The sequence below is a fragment of the Balaenoptera acutorostrata genome, chromosome 2 (genome assembly GCF_949987535.1).
Source record: "Balaenoptera acutorostrata chromosome 2, mBalAcu1.1, whole genome shotgun sequence".
Taxonomy (NCBI): Eukaryota; Metazoa; Chordata; class Mammalia; order Artiodactyla; family Balaenopteridae; genus Balaenoptera; species Balaenoptera acutorostrata.
Genome location: NC_080065.1, coordinates 145677309 through 145704380, shown reverse-complemented (window position 1 = coordinate 145704380; position 27072 = coordinate 145677309). Strand labels below are relative to the sequence as shown.

The 27072-nt window shown below is 39.7% G+C and overlaps 1 long non-coding RNA gene across 6 annotated transcripts in view; it reads right to left on the bottom strand.

Moving 5' to 3' along the window:
- Positions 1–27072, bottom strand: part of LOC103006547 (uncharacterized) — a 57108-nt gene that overhangs the window by 18183 nt on the left and 11853 nt on the right. For 4 of the 6 annotated variants that reach the window (XR_009007290.1, XR_009007292.1, XR_009007294.1 and 1 more), the window contains exons 3-4: positions 13936–14256; positions 7893–7988 (exon numbers count right to left, since the gene is read on the bottom strand). This is a non-coding gene — a long non-coding RNA (uncharacterized LOC103006547). Of the gene's footprint in view, positions 1–7892; positions 7989–13935; positions 14257–23061; positions 23151–24445; positions 24642–27072 lie in introns of those variants that run through there. The other 2 variants (XR_450108.2, XR_009007293.1) reach the window with 2 other exon arrangements.

Genomic DNA, 27072 nt, shown 5'->3' with positions numbered 1-27072 from the left:
CATTAAACAATATGGACTTAATTGATATTTATAGGACATTCCACCCAAAAACAACAGAATACACATTTTTCTCAAGTGCTCATGGAACATTCTCCAGGATAGATCATATCTTGGGTCACAAATCAAGCCTTGGTAAATTTAAGAAAATTGAAATCGTATCAAGTATCTTTTCCGACCACAACGCTATGAGACTAGATATCAATTACAGGAAAAGATCTGTAAAAAATACAAACACACGGAGGCTACACAATACATTACTTAATAACGAAGTGATTACTGAAGAAATCAAAGGGGAAATCAAAAAATACCTAGAAACAAATGACAACGGAGACACGACGACCCAAAACCTATGGGACGCAGCAAAAGCAGTGCTAAGAGGGAAGTTTATAGCAATACAAGCCTACCTCAAGAAACAGGAAACATCTCGAATAAACAACCTAACCTTGCACCTAAAGCAATTAGAGAAAGAAGAACAAAAAAACCCCAAAGCCAGCAGAAGGAAAGAAATTATAAAGATCAGGTCAGAAATAAATGAAAAAGAAATGAAGGAAACAATAGCAAAAATCAATGAAACTAAAAGCTGGTTCTTTGAGAAGATAAACAAAATTGATAAACCATTAGCCAGACTCATCAAGAGAAAAAGGGAGAAGACTCAGATCAATAGAATTAGAAATGAAAAAGGAGAAGTAACCACTGACACTGCAGAAATACAAAAGATCATGAGAGATTACTACAAGCAACTCTATGCCAATAAAATGGACAACCTGGAAGAAATGGACAGATTCTTAGAAATGCACAAACTGCCGAGACTGAACCAGGAAGAAATAGAAAATATGAACAGACCAATCACAAGCACTGAAATTGAAACTGTGATTAAAAATCTTCCAACAAACAAAAGCCCAGGACCAGATGGCTTCACAGGTGAATTCTATCAAACATTTAGAGAAGAGCTAACACCTATCCTTCTCAAACTCTTCCAAAATATTGCAGAGGGAGGAACACTCCCCAACTCATTCTACGAGGCCACCATCACCCTGATACCAAAACCAGACAAAGATGTCACAAAGAAAGAAAACTACAGGCCAATATCACTGATGAACATAGATGCAAAAATCCTCAACAAAATACTAGCAAAAAGAATCCAACAGCACATTAAAAGGATCATACACCATGATCAAGTGGGGTTTATCCCAGGAATGCAAGGATTCTTCAATATACGCAAATCAATCAATGTGATACACCATATTAACAAATTGAAGGAGAAAAACCATATGATCATCTCAATAGATGCAGAGAAAGCTTTCGACAAAATTCAACACCCATTTATGATAAAAGCCCTGCAGAAAGTAGGCATAGAGGGAACTTTCCTCAACATAATAAAGGCCATATATGACAAACCCACAGCCAACATTGTCCTCAATGGTGAAAAACTGAAACCATTTCCACTAAGATCAGGAACAAGACAAGGTTGCCCACTCTCACCACTATTATTCAACATAGTTTTGGAAGTGTTAGCCACAGCAATCAGAGAAGACAAAGAAATAAAAGGAATCCAAATCGGAAAAGAAGAAGTAAAGCTGTCACTATTTGCAGATGACATGATACTATACATAGAGAATCCTAAAGATGCTACCAGAAAACTCCTAGAGCTAATCAATGAATTTGGTAAAGTAGCAGGATACAAAATTAATGCACAGAAATCTCTTGCATTTCTATACACTAATGACGAAAAATCTGAAAGTGAAATTAAGAAAACACTCCCATTTACCATTGCAACAAAAAGAATAAAATATCTAGGAATAAACCTACCTAAGGAGACAAAAGACCTGTATGCAGAAAATTATAAGACACTGATGAAAGAAATTAAAGATGATACAAATAGATGGAGAGATATACCATGTTCCTGGATTGGAAGAATCAACATTGTGAAAATGACTCTACTTCCCAAAGCAATCTACAGATTCAATGCAATCCCTATCAAACTACCACTGGCATTTTTCACAGAACTAGAACAAAAAATTTCACAATTTGTATGGAAACACAAAAGACCCCGAATAGCCAAAGCAATCTTGAGAACGAAAAATGGAGCTGGGGGAATCAGGCTCCCTGACTTCAGACTATATTACAAAGCTTCAGTAATCAAGACAGTTTGGTACTGGCACAAAAACAGAAATATAGATCAATGGAACAGGATGGAAAGCCCAGAGATAAACCCACACACATATGGTCAACTTATCTTTGATAAAGGAGGCAAGCATATACAGTGGAGAAAAGACAGCCTCTTCAATAAGTGGTGCTGGGAAAATTGGACAGGAACATGTAAAAGTATGAAATTAGAACACTCCCTGACACCATGCTCAAAAATAAACTCAAAATGGATTAAAGACCTAAGTGTAAGGGCAGACACTATCAAACTCTTAGAGGAAAACATAGGCAGAACACTCTATGACATACATCACAGCAAGATTCTTTTTGACCCAGCTCCCAGAGAAATGGAAATAAGAACACAAATAAACAAATGGGACCTAATGAAACTTAAAAGCTTTTGCACAGCAAAGGAAACCATAAACAAGACCAAAAGACAACCCTCAGAATGGGAGAAAATATTTGCAAATGAAGCAACTGACAAAGGATTAATCTCCAAGATTTACAAGCAGCTCATGCAGCTCAATAACAAAAAAACGAACAACCCAATCCAAAAATGGGCAGAAGATCTAAATAGACATTTCTCCAAAGAAGATATACAGATGGCCTACAGACACATGAAAGAATGCTCAACATCATTAATCATTAGAGAAATGCAAATCAAAACTACAATGAGATATCATCTCACACCGGTCAGAATGGCCATCATCAAAAAATCTAGAAACAATAAATGCTGGAGAGGGTGTGGAGGAAAGGGAACACTCTTGCACTGTTGGTGGGAATGTAAATTGATACAGCCACTATGGAGAACAGTATGGAGGTTCCTTAAAAAACTACAAATAGAACTACCATATGACCCAGCAATCCCACTACTGGGCATATACCCTGAGAAAACCATAGGTCAAAAAGAGTCATGTACCAAAATGTTCATTGCAGCTCTATTTACAATAGCCAGGACATGGAAGCAACCTAAATGTCCATCGACAGATGAATGGATGAAGAAGATGTGGCACATATATACAATGGAATATTACTCAGCCATAAAGAGAAATGAAATGGAGGTATTTGTAATGAGGTGGATGGAGTTAGAGTCTGTCATACAGAGTGAAGTAAGTCAGAAAGAGAAAAACAAATACAGTATGCTAACACATATATACGGAATCTAAGGGAAAAAAAAAAAAAAGGCCATGAAGAACCTAGTGGCAAGACGGGAATAAAGACACAGACCTACTAGAGAATGGACTTGAGGATATGGGGAGGGGGTGGGGTGAGATGTGACAGGGTAAGAGAGTGTCATGGACATATATACACTACCAAATGTAAAATAGATAACTAGTGGGAAGCAGCCGCACAGCACAGGGAGATCAGCTCGGTGCTTTGTGACCACCTAGAGGGGTGGGATGGGGAGGGTGGGAGGGAGGGAGATGCAAGAGGGAAGAGAAATGGGAACATATTGTATATGTATAACTGATTCACTTTGTTATAAAGCAGAAGCTAACACACTATTGTAAGGCAATTATACTTCAATAAAGATTTAAAAAAAAAAAGTTGTTGAGAGAGTAAATCCTAAGAGTTCTCATCACAAGGAGAAATTTTTTTCCTTTACTCTTTTCTTCTTTCTTTTCTTTTTATTGTATCTGTATGAGAAGATAGATCTTAGCTGAACCTACTGTGGTAATCATTTCACAATCTATGTAAATTGAACTATCATGCTGTGCACCTTAAACTTACACAGTGATGTATGTCAATTATTTCTCAATAAAACTGGGGAAAAATGACTATAAAATTGTCATGGTTCCCCCACCCCTGCCACCTCCCACCTCCTATGGGGCCACCACATAATACGGAAACCAGAGTTTTTTGTCCAATCATTAGGCTCTGGCCATTTTATTGATGCCATAATTGCAGGGAAAGAAAGCTGGGTCACATGTCAGTTCCTGTCCAGCCCTGTGCTGGGTGCTGTTCCCAGGGTGTAGTTGCAGGGATTCTGGGTATAGAAGTGTGAATTCCCACCATTTGTCAGTCCCCCAGGTCAAGATCAGAAGGGAGGTGCTTTAATCCAATTTTGGCATTAAGTCATGGGAAGAGTTGCCCATTAGCTAATTTGCCCACAGTAGAGATTAGCTTATCTGATTAGCTCATTACCACCACCCACTTCTACCAACAGAAAGCAGAGCCTGAAGAGAACAGAAAAAGAATATGGCAGTTTTCATGGGAGGCAAAAAAAATTAAACGTTGGAACTCAAAAGGACCTAAGAGATGATCTAGTCAGGATGCTGTAAACTGAAAAACTCTGGCTTTATTGATCCTGTTCACTGGTGTAATGGTGTGTTTTCCTCACACCTGAATGCTTTTATATGCACTTTTCATTTATCACTCTCCTCTCCCTGTTATCCTTTTCCTGATTGCCACCCATAGCCATGTTATCTGCTTGGCCCATGGAGTGGCCCTGCCAGGGCTAGTCTCCAGCCTTTTGGTACCTATCCTGGTGCCCTTTGGTTAGGGCTAAGCATCTATAAGGATACAGGCACTTAAAGCAGAAGGGAATGGAAAAAGGAGTGGAAGAATTGGACAGACAATACAATCTCTCCAAATCTTAGAAACCTCTGAATATCTCTTATAAAATGGAGTTAATACTGCCTATCCTTAAAAAAAATCTGATCAGAGAAGGCATGTGAATTGCCTGGGATACAGTATGTCCTCATTGAATGTTTCTTTCCTTTTCTTCCCAGAAGACTCAAGATGCTTTCCAACACTCTTGCCTTGTGACTCTACATCCCTTACCTAAAGAAGTAGGTAAGGAGCTCATGTGATTATGGTGCTTCAGAAGGGTGAACGGAGGCAGAGAATCAGGAAGTGATCTGCCCCTCATCACTCAAGGCAGGCACTTGCACTACAACTGTCACCCAGTTACCCAGCCAACTCCTAACAGCAGTAGGAGCTATGCCGCCAATGCTACCCATGACCTGGGTGCTGCATGGTGTCAGTACTACTGCTTTTGGCCACTGATTCCACACAAGTGAAGCAGCCAATGGCAGAGACCAGTAACAACAAACAAGCTAAGAGGTTTCTCACTGGTTTCTTTTCCCTGCTTTATTCCTCTGAAGAACAATGCATCCCCCAGTCAGATTCTTGTCTTTTGGGTTGTCCCCTGGGTCAGCTCACTGTCAGCCCACGGAGCCCAACCCAGCCAGTCATCTCAGCAACCTAGCTAAAACTTCAGTCAACAGGGGCAAAATGATCCTTTGACATCATGGAAAGCCACCACCAAGGCGCTGGGCACTGTCTGGCCTCATGAGCTGGGTGCCCAAAAGGACTGCCCAGCTCCAATTAGCTGGTCCATTGGTGGGACTCCTGTGCCCTGGGCCAGTCTCCTGATCTGTTTGTTCGTGACCATTAACCCGACTTTCAATGACACCATTAACTCGACTTTCAATGACTAAGTCAATCAGATCACAATAGAAACCAGGGGGGTCCAGCCCTGGCTGAAATCTTGGCATTTTGGTCACTAGTAAGCAGTGACCTTACAGCTGAACCCCACCTCCTCTTTCTCTCTCTCCTCATGGTATTATCTTTCTTTGGATTTTCCATGTAGTTTCATTGCTTAGCAGCTGGCTCCCTGGGTTTTATCATTTTACACTAATTTCCTCTTTGTCTAAGTCCTACTCTCCCTCTGCCTCTGCCTCCCTCCACATTACTCTTTCTTCCTCCTTCTCCTCCTCCCTGTCTCCTTTCTGTAAACATTCCTGGAAATGCTTGTGCTCCTGATGAGAACTAAAGAAATCTGTCGAAGAGAGAGAGCTAGGAGAATTTACTGGTTAAAAGCAGAAGCTCTGAGGACCACCCTGGCAGTCCAGTGGTTAAGACTCCACGGTCCCATCACAGAGGACATGGGTTAGATCCCTGTTCGGGGAACTGGGATCCCACATGCCATGCTGCGTGGCCAAAAAATAAAAAGCAGAATCTTTGGTATCAGCTTTGAGTTTGAAGCCAAGATTTGCCACTTAGCAACTGTGTAAGTTTGGCCATATGATCTAGCCACCCTGAACCTCAGTTTCCTCATCTTGACAACAGGTGTAACAATACTCATTTCATGGGGTCAAGGGTAACACTGTGTTATGTAAACTGTTTTGTTAGCAACTTGCCTAGCATATGATATACTCTAAATAAAATTTAAATTAACACAGTCTTTGTTCTGTATCGTGGTTTAAAACAATAAGGTTCCGGGCTTCCCTGGTGGCGCAGTGGTTGAGAGTCTGCCTGCCGGTGCAGGGGACACGGGTTCGAGCCCTGGTCTGGGAGGATCCCACATGCCGCGGAGCAACTGGGCCCGTGAGCCACAACTACTGAGCCTGCGCGTCTGGAGCCTGTGCTCCGCAACAAGAGAGGCCGCGATAGTGAGAGGCCCGCACACCGCGATGAAGAGCGGCCCCCACTCGCCTCAACTGGAGAAAGCCCTCACACAGAAACGAAGACCCAACACAGCCAAAAATAAAAATAATAAATAAATAATAAATTTTAAAAAAATTTAAAAAAACAAAAAACAATAAGGTTCCAGCTGGGTTCCTTGAAGGTCTGAGGCTCTAAGACTTGCCAGGGATGGAGAGGTGTGTGGTGGATGGCAACAGGTTGAGCCCTACTTACTCTCCCACTTTCAAAACAGATCCTATTTTTTCTCTTTTTCATGTTGGGTCTCTGAAGAATATTCTGAAAAAAGGATTCCATTGCCGTGAAAAAATTCTGGAACTGGCTTAAACTGATTTTTCACCTGTCCTTTTCCTAGTATTTTCCTCTTTGTGTTCATTCCAAAGGCACTTAGAACCTACGAAATCATTGTTCCACTCCCCGTTGCTTCCTTGAACTTGAACCTCCCTCTCTCCATGAAAAATTATAACTGACATTTCTATTCTGTAAAGAAGATATCGAGGAGTTTAGCCCACCCAGCAGACTTTCTTGGGAGTTTGTTTCACAGGCCTATCAGATAGTGAAAGACAGTTATTAGGTGCTTGGTTTCATTTGAAAAAAGCTGATTGCCCATTTTCTTTACCATTTGAGAAATGTGGTTACACCCTGAATTTCACACGAGAGCCTGTGGTTGTGAATTACATCTGAAAAAGCGCTCTCCATACTAGGCAATGTTGTTTCACTACCTTAAAAAAATTCTCTAAAAAAAAAAAAAAAAATGACCTTATTGAAAACAGACCAGAAAGAAAAGTCATCTTTATGATCTGTAATTCCCTCCATGTTCCCCTGGAGGTAGAGGTCCGGGTAACCTGATGCTCACAAACGCATTCAGGCTTCCAGGAGGTTCTAGGCTTCTGGCACATAAGCTCAGAGGCCTCCTTCTCCAGCCTTATCCGTTTTGCATGCCCCCATTTGCATCCCTTGTGTTTTGCCGAGAGAGGTAGGATGTTGCGGGTGCCTACAGAGGAAAGAATTCTACGTGGTTACTCGCCCCGGTGGTGAGCCCATATGAAGATGCGTGTGGTTGAGATGAACCACTCTAGGATTAATGTTCACTAAAGATCATGTGTACAGACAGCACTGTGTGAGGACCCAGGAAACCAACAGGCACATTTGATTGAAAGTTCAATGGTAGCAAAGTTCATGACAATATCATATATCAGTGTAGTCCCAGGGCCTAACACATTGCTGACACAAAACAGACACTCAAGAAAGAGCCACTGAATGATGAATGAATGAATGAATAAGAAAAAACAGCTTAGGAAAGAGCCATTCTCCCTTACCTCCCCTGCCTATTCCACAGTAGTTCACAGTGGGGCTGATGGCCTTTCTGCTTCCCCTCCAATCCATCCTTCCATGCTGCAGCAAGAGTGAGTCAGCTGAAATATAAATAAAGTCTTGTCACTCCTGTGCTTCAAACCCTCCACCTAGGACTTAAAATATAACCAAAATCTTTGCCTTGGTCTACCAAGCCTGTGTGGTATGGTTCCTGTCTAGCTCAGTGACCTCATCTCCTTTCCTCCTATCCCCTTAATCTCTGAGCCACTCTGACCTATTGCGTGTTGCCTGGACAAGCCAAGCTCAGTCCTGCCTCAGGGCCTTTGTACTTGCTATTTCACTAGCCTGAAACACTCTTCCTCTAGATTTTTAAATGAAAAGATATTTTCTTGTCATTCAAACCTCATGTCAAATGATACTCCTCAGAGTGGCCTTTCTTGAGCACTCAATCTAAAGTAGCCACCTGTTGGGACTTCCCTGGTGGCGCAGTGGTTAAGAATCTGCCTGCCAATTCAGGGGACATGGGTTTGATCCCTGGTCCAGGAAGATCCCATGTGCCGCAGAGCAACTAAGCCCATGTGCCACAACTACTGAGCCTGCGCTCTAGAGCCCACAAGCCGCAACTACTGAGCCCGTGTGCCACAACTACTGAAGTCCGCTTGCCTAGAGCCCGTGCTCCACAACAAAGAGTAGCCCCCCCCTCACCGCAACTAGAGAAAGCCTGCGTGCAGCAACAAAGACCCAACGCAGCCAAAAATAGATAAATAAATAAATATTTTTCAAATTAAAAAAAATTTTTAAAGTAAAAAATAAAAAATAAATAAAGTAGCCAACTGTTCATTCTCTATCACATCACCATTTTCTTTTTCTTCATAGCAATAAGCACTTGGAAATAGTTTCACTCATTTCTTTGTTTTCACAATTATTGTCAGTCTTGTGCTCTAAAATGCAAGCTCCTTCTATTGTGTGCACCACTGATAACTCTCCAATGCCTGGAACAGAATTGCACCTGCAGGCCTTGATGGATATTTTGGATGAATTAATAAATGCAGCCTTGGCATCCTGAGGGTTCTGGGCAACACCAAGTGAATTTTCCCAGGGGGCCAATGCATCAGAAACAGAAGATAGATGCCTCAAATAGAAGGGTCAAGAAGGGGGCTTCCCTGGTGGCGCAGTGGCTAAGAATCCGCCCGCCAATGCAGGAGACACGGGTTCGAGCCCTGGTCTGGGAAGATCCCACATGCTGCGGAGCAACTAGGCCCTTGAGCCACAATTACTGAGCCTGCGCGTCTGGAGCCTGTGCTCCGCAACAAGGGAGCCCGCGATAGTGAGAGGCCCGCGCACCGCGATGAAGAGTGGCCCCCACTTGCCGCAACTAGAGAAAGCCCTCGCACAGAAACGAAGACCCAACACAGCCATAAATAAATAAATAAATTAATTAAAAAAAAAAAAGAAGGGTCAAGAAGGAAGAAATATAAATGATAATAGCTAACATTTGTAGAGCACTTACTATATGTCAGATATTTTTCCAAGCCCTCAATATTTATCTTCTATAATTCTCACAACCATCCTTGGAGGTAGGTCAAATTATTCCTATTTTATAGTTAAGTAACTGGTACAAAGAGAGTAAACAACATATCCTCTGACAAAGGTGGAAAATGGAAGATCAAAGAAGCAAACCAAACTATGAACCACTACGCTACAATGCTTCTCTCAAACTGTCTTACTCAGAGCATACATGGGCTAACAGCCACCCTTGGGGAGAGACTATAAGAGGCAGGTAGAAATATGGAGCAAGTCATAACATCACTAATCATTAGAGAAATGCAAATCAAAACCACAATGAGGTATGATTTCACACTGGTCAGAATGGCCATCACCAATATGTCTACAAATTTGATTATGCTGTAGAGGGTGTGGAGAAAAGGGAACCCTCCTACACTGTTGGGAATGTAAATTGGTGCAGCCACTATGGAAAACAGTATGGAGATTCCTCAAAAAACTAAAAATAGAGTCACCATATGATCCAGCAATCCCCTTCCTGGGCATATATCCAGAAAAGATGAAAGCTATAATTCTAAAAGATACATGCACCCCAATGTTCATAGCAGCATTATTTACAAATAGCCAAGATATGGAAACAACCTATGTATCCATCAACAGATGAATGGATAAAGAAGATGTGGTATATATACACAATGGAATACTACTTAGCCATAAAAAAGAATGAAATAATGCCATTTGCAGCAACATGGATGCACCTAGAGATTATCATACTAAGGGAAGTAAGTCAGACGGAGAAAGACAAATATCGTATGCTATCACTTATATGTGGAATCTTAAAAAAATGATACAAATGAACTTATTTATAAAACAGAAACAGACTCACAGACATAGTATAACTGAATCACTTGCTGTACACCTGAAACTAACACAACATTCTAAATCAACTATACTTCAATTAAAAAAAAAATTTGCCAATGAAAAAGAAAGAAAAATGAAATATGGAGTAAGGCAGGTATTGATATCAAAGTAAACACAGATGTACCTCCAGGCTGGCAAAGTCTAAAGCCATGAGTAAACCTAATGAATGGTCTCATGTTGATAGAAAATGCTCTGGAGTCTGCCGTTTAGCCCTTTGACCAAAAACATGTCTGGTAAAACTGCATGTCCACAGCTGTAGCAGTACCTGGGCAGTCTCTCTGCCACCACCCAGGCTTGTGTGGCCTATAGGCTGACAGCCTACAGGCAAGTTTTGCTTAATCCTCATGGTATGGCCTAAATAAACATTTTTAAAAATTATACCTGTGGCCAACCTTTAAAATCAGGATACTTCACATTTAAGTTCAGATTTCTGGCTTCCATCAAAACATCACAAGAACTGGTAACACTAATCTTGGTTTTGCACTTGGCACGGTCAGCCAGAACTGAGTCACAGCTGTCTTTCTGGAAAGGAGCATGTGCATCCAGTTCACCATGGTCCCCATCACTCCCTAGTTTGTCTTTAATACTGAGCCATATATTTCTGCCTACGTGTATTCACTTACATGAGTCGTGTATACTCTGAGCGTTTGAGTTAATGATCCCTGGTGGGCCTTTAACACCACAACCTGCACTGCTGAGACAGCTCTGACTGGCCTCCCAGCCTCCAGTCTTTACTGCTCCACAGCCATGCTTCCCAGTGCCACCAGATCCCACATAACAGTTAGGAAAGGGATCAGCCACATAGCCACAATTCAAAACCAAGTTCATCCCTGGCACTGTGTTGCTGTCCTCCCCTCCCCACACTTTCCTCACCTTTAAAATGGGAGAATAATAACACCCACCTTGGATGGCCAAAAAGCATTTTAAATACTAACAAATTCCATGGCACATATGCCATTCTGGGCATCATATATTATTTATCTCTGTCTCTATTGTTCTTTTACCCAGAATGTTCAGCACTTTATTGAAAATAATAAGAGACACAAAGAAGCAAGAAAAAAAATACCCTCCTGTCAAGAGATAAAATATGCAACAGAACCAGACCCAGAAATAACCTAGATGTTAGAAGCATCAGACAGGGACATTTTAACTACTCTAATGAATACGTTAAAGGACTTAGCATTAAAAAGGTGGACGAAATGTATGGATCATAGGGAATTTCAGCAAAGAGATGGAAGCTATTAAAAAAGGGTCAGATGGAAATGCTAAACATGAAAACACAACATCAGAGATGAAGAACTGCCCAGGCAGGCTTGTCAACAAATGGGACACAGCAGAAGAAAGGATAAGTGAATTTGAAGATAGAGGTTATTTTTACAAATATGAAAAGAGAAGAACAATCAGTGGAAAAACACCCAGGAGCTGTGAGACCATATCAGATTGCCCAACATAAATGAAACTGAGTGCCAGAAGAAGAGAGAGAATGGGGCAGATGAAGTATGTGAACAGATCATGGCCAATAAGAGAAATAGACAAATCAACAATTATAGTTGGAGATTTCAACTTTTTTCTTGTCAATAATTGATAGAAAAATTAGACAAAAATTATTAAATATATAGATAACTTGAACAATACTATCAAGCAACTTGACCTAATGTATAGAATACTTCATCTCAGAGAATTTACTTTCTTTTCAAATGTTCATGAAATATTCAAAAGTAGTCCATATTCTGGGGCATAAAACTAATCTCAATAAATTTAAAAGGATTAAAAACACAGAAAGGTATATTTTCTGATGACAATGGTGGTCAACTATAAATCAGCAACAGAATGACACCAAGAAAATTCTTAAATATGTGGGTAATAAACAGAACACTTCTAAATAATCTACAGGTCAAAGAAGAAATAACAAGGGAAATTAAACATATGTTTAAATTGAAATGATAAGAAATCTTAAAATTTGTAGGATCCAGCTAAAGCAGTGTTTAAAGAGGAACTGATGGTATTAAATGCTCATATTAGAAAAGAAGAAAGGTCTAAAATCAATTATCTAAGTTTCCACCTTATGAAACTAAAAAATTAAGAGCAAATTAAACCCAAAGTAAATAAAAGGAAGGAGATAATAAAGATAAGAGCAGAAAACACTGAAGTAGAAAACAGAAATTAGTAAGCAAAACAATGAAACCAAAAGCTGGTGCTTTGGAAAGATCAATAAAATTGGTAAACCTCTATATATACAGATCAAGAAAAAAGGACAGAGACCCAAATTACCAATGTTATGAATGAAAGAAGGACTGTCACAGCAGATCTATCAGATGTTAGGAAGGATAATGTTATTTTATGAACAACTTCCTGACAATAAATTTGATAACATAGATGAAATAAACAAATTCCTTACTAAAACTCATTCAAGAAGAAAGGGGAAACTTGGGTGGCCTTATATCTATTAAAGAGATTGTATTCATAGTTAAAGTCCTTCCCACAAAGAAGAACTCCAGTTTTACCAGGGGATTCTACCTAACATTTAAAGAAGATACAGTATCAATTCTACATGAACTCTTTCAAAAAATGAAAGAGGAGAAAACACTTTCCAACTTGTTTTACGGGGCTGGCATTACCCTGACATTAACCACACAACCCAGCAATTCTATTCTAAGGAATTTACCCAAGGGAAATGAAAACATACATCCTCCCAAAAATTCATACAGGAATGTTTATTGTATCTTTATTCCTAATAGCCCCAAACTGGAAAAAACACAAACGTCCATCAGTTGGTGAGTGGATAAACAAATTGTGGCATATAGTGGAATACTACTCAGCAATAAAAAGGAACAAAACAGTGATTCATTCAGAAACATGGATGAATCTCAAAAGCAATATTCTAAGTGAATAAAAAGACACAAAAGACTACATACTGTATGATTCCATTTAAAAGACAGTCTAGAAAAGGCAAAAGTATAGGGACAGAAAACAGATGAGTGGTTTCTAGGGGCTGGGAATGGGGAGAGGGGGTTAACTGCAAAGAGGCATGAAGAAACTTCTTGGGATGATAGAAATGTTCTATCTTTTGATTGTGATAGCAGTTACTCAGCTGTATATATTTGTCAAAGCTCATCAAACTGTACACTTTAAAAGAGTGATTTTTATCATATCTAAATTATACCTCAGCAAATTTTAAATCTCTTTAAGAATGTTACCATTAGGGGAGACTGGGTAAAAAGTACACAGGATTTTTCTGTAGCATTTTGTACAGATGTATGTGGATCTACAACTATAACAAAATAAAAATTTTTTAAATAATAAAAAATTTTAAATTATAAGAGACTTTAAAATTTCTTTAAGAGAAGGATGGAGCAGAAAACGTTACTTCTATTCATTAAAATAAGAAGAAAAAGGTTTACACTATAAATCAGGGCTCAGAAAGAATGTAGATTACACCCCTAGGTAAAGAGTTCAAGGTAATTTACCCAAAGTCATATTCGTGTGAGAGAGGGCGATGGCTTCTCCCCCTGAGCTTGCTCAAGTTGCCATCAGAAAGCCACTGCCAGTTATGATTCAAAATGTTCCCAAAGATTAGAAGGAATCCTGCAATCCTCAACAACAAACTTCAGCTTGCGATCTTACCAAAAAAGCTCATGGTGACAGTCGTGCCAAGAATCAAAGTCAAACAGCAACCATTCCAAATCTCCCAGCCGTACTTTCCACCAGTAGAGAAGGCCAAGACAGGACAAGTGACCTTTGCCTAATGAGAGACTGGTGAGCCACAAAAATACTTCCCCAAAAGTCCACGGGGGCATGAAGTGCTAGAGCTGTCCACAGCAGTTGGTGAAGTTCCTCTTTTGGGTTCCACATCTGCCTGGCAGACTTCCTCCATTTGGTCTGGCAGACCAGGTTCCAATTACCACAGGCTGGCATCACTATGGACCAAGCAGGGGATGAGGCATTCTGGGAGGAAGCAAAGGGGCAAACGGTCAAAGAGGGTCTGAACTTTGGTTTAGGGACAAGGCCCTCCATGCATTCCTCTAGAAGCTGGAACTTGACTTTCATCAGAGGACTTGAGGTTCATCCTGGTTTGGTTATTGTGGGACCTTGTGCAAATTCTTTAACCTCAGAATTCTCAACACTGATGGTCATAATACTTCATAAGAGAGATATTAAGATGTAATGAGGTCATGGTTATTCAAATGTTGGATTTCTCTTTTTCCCTAAGCCAGTGTTTCCCAAGGTGTAGCACCAAGGGGGTACATCAGAAAATTTTGGGTTATAATAGACTGTTAAATTTTAATACTTATAAACTTAATTTAAAGGGTATTAGAAAAGTAGAACTAGCCCATCTACCTTGCTAAGATGAAATTAAGTTTAAAATGGAATCCAAGGGACTTCCCTGGTGGCACAGTGGTTAAGAATCCACCTGCCAACGCAGGGGAAATGGGTTCCGGCCTTGGCCCGGGAAGATCCCACATGCCGTGGAGCAACTAAGCCCGTGAGCCACAACGACTGAGCCTGTGCTCTAGAGCCCGCAAGCCAAACTACTGAGCCAACATGCTGCAACTACTGAAGCCCACGCACCTAGAGCCCATGCTCCACAACAAGAGAAGCCACCGCAATGAGAAGCCCACGCACCGCAACGAAGAGTAGCCGCCGCTCACTGCAACTAGAGAAAGCCCGCGCGCAGCTACGAAGACCCAACGCAGCCAAAAATAAATAAATAAATAAATAAGTTTATAAAAATAAAAAAATAAAATAAAATGGAATCCAAGTGAAACCTATGTTAGAAATATATTAGGTTAATAATTTTTTAAATGTAGTAAGTAGATACAGCAGAAATTATAAAGATGATTAAAGTTTGAGAAATAATACTGCCAGGGCTGTGAATATCATCCTTGGGTCTCCTGGAAGGAGCACTCAAGGTCTTTTACATTATATAACACAGTACTGTCTTTGTAAGAACCCAGGGACACATTGTTTTTGGTCACAGGATCAGATGCAGTTGTACTTCTCCCAAGGATTTGCTTTGGTTTATCTCATGAACATTGCAAACTGTGTAATCAATTAGGTTTCCCTGTTTGCACTGACAAGAAAGCTTAAAGCCTAAATTGGGGACCAGTTATCACATAATGTGTAGGACTGTATCATATTCATTGTTAATGAGCCTCACTCCTAACTCTTATTGTCATTTATTTTTTCAGTTCTCTTCTATGTTTAACTTATTGTCTTCCTATATTTTCATATCCTTTTAAACCACCTTAAATCTTCTTTGAAATAAAAGAGGAGATAAATTGTTAAATGTCCTAAGTTCTTTTTCTTTTCTTTACTTAAAGACAGCATAAGCAAAGTTTGTCCTTAAACTCCAGGGATTGTTCTTTCTGAATCTCTTGGTGTCCCTAGGTTAATATAGGTTCAAGCGTGCTTTGAGAAGAGTGAGACAATCAGCATTCAGTTTCATTTTGAAATCAGCCCTTGTCAAAAGCCATCCCTGTCAGTGTTACATCCCTGAGGTACAGAGAGTTATGACTGACTTCACACCTGGGTAACCCCACGGACCTTAAGTAAAATGGGAAATAGGTGCTGTGGTAGAATTGGGTTTCCTCCTTTTCCCTCAAAAGCCAAGCTTTTGCTGACAAAAAAACAAAAAACAAAAAACACAAGCTAAAATGATACCAAAATTTGGCGTCAGAGCACTCAGAATACCCACAGCAGTGGAAAGCTACTTTATTCATAGTTTATACACTGAGTCTCCTAAACTAGCAGACTTTTCCTGCCTGCATCTCCCTGTACCTACCAGTGTTTTCTCCAGTGTGAGAAGTTTTGGATCAACTTCTCATATTTTTCAGTGTCTTCGTTACATTATATTTTCTGAGCCTCATTTTCTTCTCTATGAAATAAAGATAATCTCTACTCTACCTATTTCAACATGAAGTTACAATAAAACAAAATACAATACAATATTTGCCAGGACTCTCTAAGTTGCATATGACAAAAATTCAACTCAGACTAGCTAAGGGCAAAAGATAGATGGGGGGTCGGGGGGTGGAGTGGGGGAGGAGATTATTTAGAAATTATTCATATGAAGATTGAATAACCAAATCAGTGCATAATGGTGGATCTCAGAGACCTCTGGAATCAGAAACTTAAATGCCACCAACACCCTCTCTGTGTGTCTCATGTGTTTCATTCTGTAGGTCAACTTTATGCTTTCTTGAACTATACTCATAGCTTCCGTATCTCAAATCTCACAATGCACAAACCCACAGAGGAACTGAGACTTACTTTCTCTAGTCCCAAACTCAAAAATCCTACAAACGGATCTAACTGGCTAATCTTGGGTCAGCTACCCACCACTGAACTCATCAACTATGGCTGTAAGTTTGGGTATTAGGACTGGCTCATATCAGATCAAGTGTCTATCTGTGAGCCATTAAACACTATCTAGGACAAAGATCTTTAAAAAGATGAAGCTCCCACTCAAGTCACATTTTTTAACTTAGTGTAGAGAAAGAAGAGATGAGAATATGGAGAAAGATAGACTGTTATGGGCAGAAAAAAAATGAGAGAATTACTAAAGAGTGTTTAGGAAATCAGGATTATGAGACAAACATGTGGTTTTCAAGTCACCCAGGACTTCAAGACTCATATCAAGTGCCACCTACTCCAAGAAACCTCTGCTGATAATTACTGCCAATTATGAAACCCTTCCCTCACTGGTCTACCCATTATGTTTATGTGAAATATAACTTCCACTAATTATATTTAATTTCTCATCTGAGTATATACTACATTAAATTGCCTTCTAGCACATTGACTATTTTAAGTTTTGTCTTCTCTGCTTGATTATTCCCTGATGATAGAAATTGGCTGTTTCTTGCTGATGTAGTCATAATGATTGGTGTTAACTTATTATTGCTCCCAGAAAAGATATTTGCATTTTAACTCGGGTCTGCCACGTGCAAAGTCTGAACCCAAAGGAGTAATTATAATGTTGGGAATGTTACACGTACAACAGGACATCTTTGGCAGTCTAACGTAGAGCCCAAATGCTGTCAAATCAAATATAACCACCACCATATGACTACATTTATCATCATCATGTCGTCATCATCAATTTTGGTTTGTTGATAAACTTAACGGCAGTTATACATCCAGGACGTACCATCTGGAGATGGGGAGGGGTGGGCAGCACTGCATTATGGTTAAGATCATGGCCTCTGGAGCCAAGCAGACCTGAATTTGGTCTAAGTTCTGCCACTTAGTTGTGTGATTAAAGTCAAATTACTTCACACTGCTGAACATCGGTTCCTCACTATAAAGTGCGTACAACAATAGTACCTACCTCAAGGAGTTGTTTTCAGAATTATAATAAATGAGATAAGATGTCTAAAGCCCCTGGTACCTGGGAGTGTACCTGGTACATAGGAAGTGCTCAATAAATGGTAGCATTTTGTTAAAGTTCTAATTCAAATAATGTGTCCCATTCCCGCATAAACATATATATTCATCAGGATACACCACACACACACATACACACACACACAAAAGATATATGACACAACTTTTAGTTGGAGAATGCAATAATTGCATCTAAACTCTATGTGGAAGGGGCTACAGAATCACAATAGTATATTCAAGTATATTCCTACATAAACTCTAAAATCTTCTGCCAGGACATAGGACTGCAATTATCTTATAAAACTTTATTAAATTTATTAAAGTTGTTTAATTAAGACTTCCTACTAAGTCCCACACACAGACATATATAATAACACAACTATTCCTGCCCCCATCCCCTGGAGGGTAGCATGGACTCACAACATACTTTATATGGACAAGAAACTAACCTTTTCTTGGTCACGCTACTGAAATTATGAGGTGGTTTCTTTATTGTAGCATAACCTATCCTTACTTGACTAATAAAAGACTTCTTAATTTTTTCCCCAGTGTGCACTTAAAACTGCCCTTCCAGAACTTCCTCTCCCCATGCTTCAGATCTTTACTTGCTGCTTTCTCCACTGAAACACACCTCTCCTATATCCCATGCTTTCAGGGACAATGAATTCTATGTGAATTCCTGCTGACTTGTTAAAGGCTACAGAAGCATAAAAATGTTATCCTTTCAAGAAACATACTTATAATTTAGCTAGAGCCAAATGCAACAAAATGTCTTATCCCAAAGGAGTGAATTTTTAACAGCATGGAAGTCCAAAGAGAAAGAAATTTAAACATGTTAAGACATTTCTGACTAGCATATTAAAAATGTCTCATTATAATTTTATACTTCATAAGGAACTTGTATATTCAGTATCTCAGGGCAACATTATTATCCCCATTATGCAAATAAAGGAACTGGGGCTAAGAAAGTTTCATTTGATTGCTCAAGTTCACATGGCTGATAAATGATAGATTCAGAAATATTTAATCCAGATCTTTTAATCCAGATCTACTCCAAGCACAGAGTCCATTCATTCAATGAATAATTGTATATTATCTACTATATTCCAGACACTGTTCTAGACTTTGGAGATACAGCAGTAAATAAAACAGAAAAAAAAAATCTCCGATCTCACAGAGCTTACATTCTAGAGAGGGGAGATGAGGAGAGCCAAACAAAACAAAACAAAAAAACACATAAATTTATTTGGTGTCAGTTGGCAAAAGGCATAATGAAGAAAAATAAACAATGGTAAAGAGGACAGAGTATGCTAGAGGGTGCTATCTTATATAGGTAGTCACAGAAGGCCTTTATGAAAAGGTACATTTCAACAGAGACCCGAATGAAGGAAAGCAGCAAGCCATGCATCTATTTGAAGTATAGGCTTTCCAGATATGGGTGGCAGCAAGTGCAAAGGCCCTGAGACAAGAGTGTATCTGATGTTTCCAAGGAACAGCAGGAGGGCCAATCTGGGATGGATACAGGAGTGAGTAAACAATAGGAGATGAAACCAATGAGGAAGTAGAGGCAGATCACGGAGGGACAAGTGGGCCAATGCAAGGATTCTGGCTTTCTCCTGAATGAAATAAGAAGCCTTTGGAATACTTTGAACATAGGGGAGACTGGGCACTCTGATAGGAACTGGTGATGTAACAATAGATAACCAATAATAATTAATTAATTTGGGGGCACCAATTAAGATCATGCTTATAGGGAAACTTACAATCTTAAGACCCTTATATTAAGAAAGAAGAAAGACTGAAAAAAGTCAGTGATCTATGCTTCCATCTCAAGAAGTTAGACATGAAATAACAAATTAAACCCAAAGAAAGTGGAAGGAAAAAAAATGGTAAGAGTAGAAAGTAATTAAATAAAAAACTTATCCCTAGTGAGAAAAATTGAGATCAAAGAGAAGACACAAATAACCAATATCAGAAATGAAAAGGGCATCACTCTAGATATTTTAGACATTAAAAAGATCATAAGGGACAATATACTGAAACGTATTTCTAAATTCCAAATTTTTGAAGAAATAATCAAATTCCTAAAAAAATATAAATTATCAGAACTGACAAGAAGAAAGAGAAAATTAAAATAATACTGTAACCATAAAATAAATTAATTACATAATTTAAAATCTTCCCAAAAGAAAACTGTAGGCCCAGATAGCATTACTGATGAGTTTTACCAAACATATAGAGAAGAAATCATGTCAGACTTTACAATAAATAAAATGGAACCCTCATCCACTGGTTTTGAGGCCACCATAGCCTTGACACCAAAAACTGAGGAGGGTATTCTGAGGAAGGAAAATTATGGACTAATCTTATGCATGAACACTGATACATTAAAGCCAGCAATATGTAAAGAACAATGTATCACAATCAAGTAGAGTTTATTCCAGGAATGTAAAGTTGAGTTGACAGTTATAAACCTATACATGTAATTTACCATATTAAAAGAGTAAGCAGAAAAATCATGATTATCTCAAGAAAGAAGGGAAATATGTCGAGTACTTCGAAGAGGAGAAAAATGTTCATTCATCATATTTTTCATATGGGTAATGTCGCCTATTTCATTTCTAATTTTATTTATTTGAGTCCTCATTGTTTTTCTTGGTAAATCTAGCTAACGGTTTTATCTATTTTATCTTTTAAAAAAAACACTCTTAGTTTCATTTATCTTTTCTATTGTCTTTTTAGTCTCTCACTTATTTCCACTCAGATCTTTGTTATTTCATTCCTTCTGCAAACTTTGGGCTTAGTTTGCTCTTTTTTTCTAGTTTCTTAAGGTGTAAAGTAAGATTATGTCTTTGAGATTTTTCTTTTTACTTAATGTAGGTGTCTATCACTATATACCTCCATCTTAGAGCTTTAGCAAAAGCAACAAAAGAAAAAATCGATAAATTGAACTTTATCAAAATTTAAAACTTTTGTGCCTTGAAGGACACCATCAAGAAAGTAAAAAGACAGCCCACAGAATGAGAAAAATATTCACAAATCACATACCTGATAAGGAACTAATATCTAGAATACATAAAGAACACATATATCTACATAATAGAAAGACAAATAACCCAATTAACAAATGGGCAAAGGATTTGAATAGACATTTCTACAAGAAAGGTATTAAATGGCCAATAAACACATGAAAAGACACTCCATATCATTAGTCATCGGGGAAATGCAAATCAAAACCACAATGAGATACCACATCACACCCACTAAAGATGGCCAGAATCAAAAAGTCGGGTAGGGCTTCCCTGGTGGCGCAGTGGTTGAGAATCTGCCTGCTAATGCAGGGGACACGGGTTCGAGCCCTGGTCTCGGAAGATCCCACATGCCACGGAGCAGCTGGGCCCGTGAGCCACAACTACTGAGCGTGCGCGTCTGGAGCCTGTGCTCCGCAACAAGAGAGGCCGCGACGGTGAGAGGCCCGCGCACCGCGATGAAGAGCGGTCCCCGCACCGCGATGAAGAGTGGCCCCCACTTGCCGTAACCAGAGAAAGCCCTCGCACGAACCGAAGACCCAACACAGCCAAAAATAAATAAATAAATAAATAAATAAAGTAGCTATAAAAAGTCTTCTTAAAAAAAAAAAAAAAAAAAAAAAGTCGGGTAAACAACAAGTGTTGGTAAGACTGTAGAGAAATTGGAACCCTCATACACAGCTGATGGGGATGTAAAATGGTATAGCCACTTTGGAAAACAGTCTGTCAGTTCCTCAAATGATCAAGCATAGAGTTACCATATGACCCAGCCATTCCAACCCTAGGTAACAACCCCAAGAGATATTAAAACGTATGTCCACACAGAAACTTGGATACAAATGTCATAGCAGAATTATTCATAGTAGCAAAAAGGTGGAAACAACCCAAATATCCATCAACAGACAAATGGATAAACCAAATGTGATACAGTCATACAATGGAATATTATTTGTGCATAAGAAGGAATGAAGCACTGACATTTGCTATATATGGATGAAGCTTGTAAACAAAAGAAGAAAAGAAGCTAGTCACAAAAGACCACATATTATATGTTTCCATTTGTATGAAATGTCCAGAATTGAAACCTATAGAAACAGAAAGTAGATGAGTGTTTGCATAGGGAAGCAACCAGGTTATTAGGAGCATAACAGCTAAAGAATATGGGGTTCATCTCAAGGTGATGAAAAGATTCTAAACTTGACTATGGAAATGGTTGCACATATGTGAATGTACTAAAAATCATTTAATTGTACACTTTAAATGGGAGAATTGTATGGTATGCAAATTACAGTTCAATAGAGCTATGTCTTAAAAAAGGAAAAAACATTAGATTTCAAGGACTGAGTACAAAAAGGAATGTAAGGTATCTCATTAATTAATTTTTGTTTTTGGCTGCATCGGGTCTTCGTTGCTGCGCATGGGCTTTCTCTAGTTGTGGCAAGAGGGGGCTACTCTTCATTGCAGTGCGCGGTCTTCTCATTGTGGTGGTTTCTCTTGTTGCAGAGGACGGGCTCTAGGTGTGTGGGTTTCAGTAGTTGTGGCACACAGGCTCAGTAGTTGTGGCTCACGAGCTCTAGAGCGCAGGCTCAGTAGTTGTGGCGCACGGGCTTAGTTACTCTGTGGCATGTGGGATCTTCCCGGACCAGGGCTCGACCCCGTGTCCCCTGCATTGGCAGGTGGATTCTTAACCACTGTGCCACCAGGGAAGTCCCTTATTAATTAATTTTAACATTGATTATATTTTGAGGTGATAATGTTCCAAGTTGATAAAATATATTATTAAAACTAATTTCACTTGTTTCTTTTCACTTTTTTTAAACATAACTACTTGAAAATTCAAAATGACATATGTGACCCACATTATATTTCTATTGGATGGTGCTGTTTTAGAGATCTTACTTAAAAGATAAACTCTCTGAGCCTCAATTTCCTCATTCTTTATGAAGCAGTTATAATAGTACTGACCTCACAGGGCTGTGGCAGGGATTAAATGAGATAATGGTTTTAGAGAATTTAGCATGTGAACCTTAGCTCTTATTATAAATGCTGGGTCTTATTATCAAGGAAGCCCCTGGGTATCACCAAATACAGCCATCATATCAAAAACCTCTAGCAGAAACTCTGAATTTATTTTACTATCATAAACTCATTTTTAGAACTGAAAGGGATCTTAGAAACTACCGCATCCAAGAATCGCCAACTGTCATCTTGCAGATTTATTGTTTAGACCACACCATGCTTTTTAGAAATTGGATCTGAATATTTTTATTGTGAGACTGTGCTCTCCACTTGGCCACAGGCCCAACCACTCCCAATTCCCTTGGCAGAGCCTTACATTTGGGTCACCTCTTTGGTGCTGAAGGCATTTGAGTTTGGACTTCGTCTTCAACTGGTCCAAGCCCCTCACTTATCTGCTGAAGAAACGGCAGCCCATGGAGGAGGACACTCAGCTGGTAGGTGCAGAACCAGGACTATAATTCAGTCTGCAGAGAGCCAGGCCAGCACCTCCTCCATACACACCAACGTCTGGAAGATCCTGACTGAGGGGGCCAGGAACACAAGATGTCCAGCTGTTGTTATAACATGCATCCCTTGGAGGCCTTGGTGGGACTGTGAGTTGCTCTTTAGTTTACCACTGGAGCAAATCAATCATTACTGTAGGTAATTACTGTAGGTTATGATAACTTTACTGGAGACCAGTGGGTCATCCTGGTGGGGAGAGAGAGAAGATGGTACCTGGAAATCAGTACTTCCAAATAGCCTGGTCTAAGATGCCCCAAATCCAGCCCTCAGTAAATCTGCCAATTAGCCCTCCCTGCAGCGTTACTTCCTTCCTCACATTTGTTTAGCAAATCAAACTTAACAAAGCTCAATCATTTGATTCCCAGAGTAAACCCACTGAGAAAAAGGTGACCTGGAATAATTATTTCCATTTTATTTTTGAGGAGACTGGACCGACAAGAGGTCAGAAATTGTAGCACGAAGCAAGGACCCAAAGATTTCCCAAAGTTCACTCCATGCATATTTTGTTTCTAACATATCCAAATGCCACCTGCACTATTCCATTTTGTGGGGTTTTCTTAAAAATGGGCACTTACTAATTTTCTTAAGTCAATTGATACTGAGAAGAAATTTTACTTCATTACCTGAAATAGAAAACCAGCATCACTTGCCAAAAATAGATTAATAAATACAATGTAAAATTCTAATTAGAAACTGTTGCCTGGAGAGCTTTTAAAAGTCCCAATGCCCAGGCCGTACCCCTGGACCTACTAAAGCAGTATTCCGGCGGAGGGAGGAGGAGACCAGACAAAAGTAATTTTTAAAGCTCTTTTCAAGAAATAGCAGTGTGAGCCAAGGATGAGACCCTCTAGAATTGATACTTCTGCCTTCTAAAACCTCTGCACCTGAGGCCCACTCTCTGTTAAAGAGATCAACAAGTGGTGGAGAGGCGTTAAAGACACATCTAGCCCCAAACTGAGACCTCCGCCTCCATGCCTTCAGAAAAACTTTGAAATGGAAAAAAGTTCTCATTTGTGATTTGTAACTGTTTAATGGGTTGTTCCCTTACAGTCTAAAATCACCTCACATAGACTTGCCCTTTGGAAAACACGGGACCAGAAGACCCCAGGTGGTCTGGTTTCTATTTCTGTGCACATTCCACTCCCACTTCCCAGCCAAAGACTCCATCAAGGTAATTCTGGAGAACCCCTACTCACCTCTGTGTGTTCTCCAGGAGGGACTCCAAATGATTGCACTTACATCACACTTTCAGGCCCATCTTTCTATTTCAAAATGAATCCGTCCAGCGTTTCACATTAGAAAATCTTAAGGCAAAACCACATCTCCGTCTTCTTTCATTTCCTCCCAAGAAGCCCCTCATTTTCACCCAGGAATGTCTGGCCCTGGAGATGGTTTAAGCCAGCTGTGCCCTTTTGAATCTTAAACGGAAGTATCAGCAAGAGAGATGGTGCAGAAAGCCACATGACTTGCAGAGGGGCTTCTGCTATTCAGTTTCTTTTTCTCCCTTCATCTCTGAGCACACACAAGCACTCAGTGACAGCCTATCCTGATCAAGGGATGGGTCTAGAATGAAAGCTGGACTTTTGAGTGGAGACTCCTGATCTCCAAGACGTTTCCTCTTCTGGCCTGGGCATCACCCCTAGAACTGGGTACCTGGCTGCATGGACTCAGGTTTGCAGAGCTGCCCCCGGAGGACAGCATGGTCTCAAGAGCAGGCAGCTTGGTTCACAAACAGAAAATTGAACAAAGCTCTGATCTCCTCACTGCCTATATTTAAAACTCAAATGCTGACACACTGTCTACCACCAGCTGAACTCTTCTCTCCTGTTTCCCTTAGAGCCTATGATCCAGCCTCCAGGTCTCCTCCCTGATTCTCTATCCCAAAGCTGCAAAGCTCCTGCTATGCCCGTAAGTCTAAAATGTCCTTCTGCTCCATCCCCACCTGTCCAAAGCCTACCCACCCTCAAGGCTGATTGCAAATGTCACCTCCTCCATGAAGCCTGAGATGACTTCTCCAGCCAAATAATAATAATAATAATAGAATTAATAATAATAAAATTAACATTAATAGCTAGCATTTATCAAGCACTTGCTATTGGCAGGCACTAAGCTAAGAGCTCACATGTTTGATCTTGACCAAATCATACACTAGACAGTATCTCATTATTCCTGCCCTGCCATTTTCTATCTCTGTGACCTCTGTCAAGTTACTTTTTCTCTCTATGCCTCATTTTCCTCAGACATCAGTGGGGATTATAATGTATCTTCCTCATAAGGTTGTTGTAACAATAAAATAAATTAATGCACATAAAGCATGACACATGGTTTTTACTCAGTAAATAGCATTAGTTCTTGTAAGAACATTACAAGAAGTAAATAATAATGCATTAGTATTACCCTCATTTTACAGGTGAGGAAACAAAGGCACAGAGAGTTTAGGGTAAACAGCCCACGCTCAGTGAAGAGCAAGAATTTTACTTCTCTTTCTGGTCCTAAATTGGGCTTTGCTCATAGTGCTCAACCGTTCTTGTCAATTATTTGCATACCTGTCTGCTGTCATCTTTCCAGCTTCATTGTTTCACTTTTCCTCCTGTGGACACTAAACTCCAGGGTAGAACAAATGGGTGTCTCCTGGACACTGGGCCCCTGCATTTTCCTAGCTCCTTTTCCTAGCCCTCCCCGACTGACCCTCTTCTTGTAACAATACAGCCTTTCCTTCAAATCTACTGTGACTCCTCCTCCTTCAGGTAATCTTGCCTTCAACCTCCCAAGTGGGCATGGTCTCTCCACCCCTTCTGTTCCCCTAGCAGTTCATTTGGACTTTGAGCCTTCTCTCATCCTGCCCTGTTTAATAGCCATGTGAGCCCTTGGCTTATTTCCACCGCTAAACTGTAAACTCCTTATGAAAAGGGATTAGGGACTTCCCTGGTGGTGCAGTGGTTAAGACTCCATGATCCCAATGCAGGGGGCCAGCCAGGGTTCGATCCCTGGTCAGGGAACTAGATCTCACATGCATGCCACAACTAAGAGTTCACATGCCACAACTAAGGAGCCAGTTAGCCGCAACTAAGGAGCCCACCTGCCACAACTAAGACCCAGCACAACCAAATAAATAAATAAATAAATAAATAAATAAATATTTTTTAAAAAAGAAAAAGAAAAGGGATTCACTCTCAACCAAACAATACACTAGGAAGTCAATAAAAGTGTGATGGATGAAGGAATGGCTGAATAAATAAATAAATAAATAAATAAATAAATAAATAAATGCACTTGTTTTCATGTTTCCTTGGAGAGGATCCCTAGCTTCCTGGATGTGTTTAGTATCTGCATTGCATAGAAAACACTTATATCCCGAGCATTTTGAAGAGGAGATAACTGTTCATTCATCGTATCTTTCATGGGGACCGAGGAGATATTAAGAGAAGTTATATTCACTATGACTCCTAGTGTAGAATTCTGAGCTGTGTTATACCTCGGCAAGTTTTACGCACCCTTTCCAGAGGTTACAATCAGTCAGTACAGTCAAATTCCATCCATAGACATGTTTGTTGTAGTGATCAAAATATTGTTTTCAAAACTGAATTGAGGTATAGCCACTTTGGAAGACAGTTTGACAGTTTCTCATAAAACTAAACATACTCTTACTATACAAGCCAGCAATCATGCTCCTTGGTATCTACCCAAAGGAGTTGAAAACTTACGTCCACACAAAAACCTGCACATGGTTTTTATAAAGTTTATAGCAGCTTTATTCATAGTTGCCAAAGATGTCTTTCAGTAGATTAATAGATAAACTATGGTATATCCAGACAATGGAATA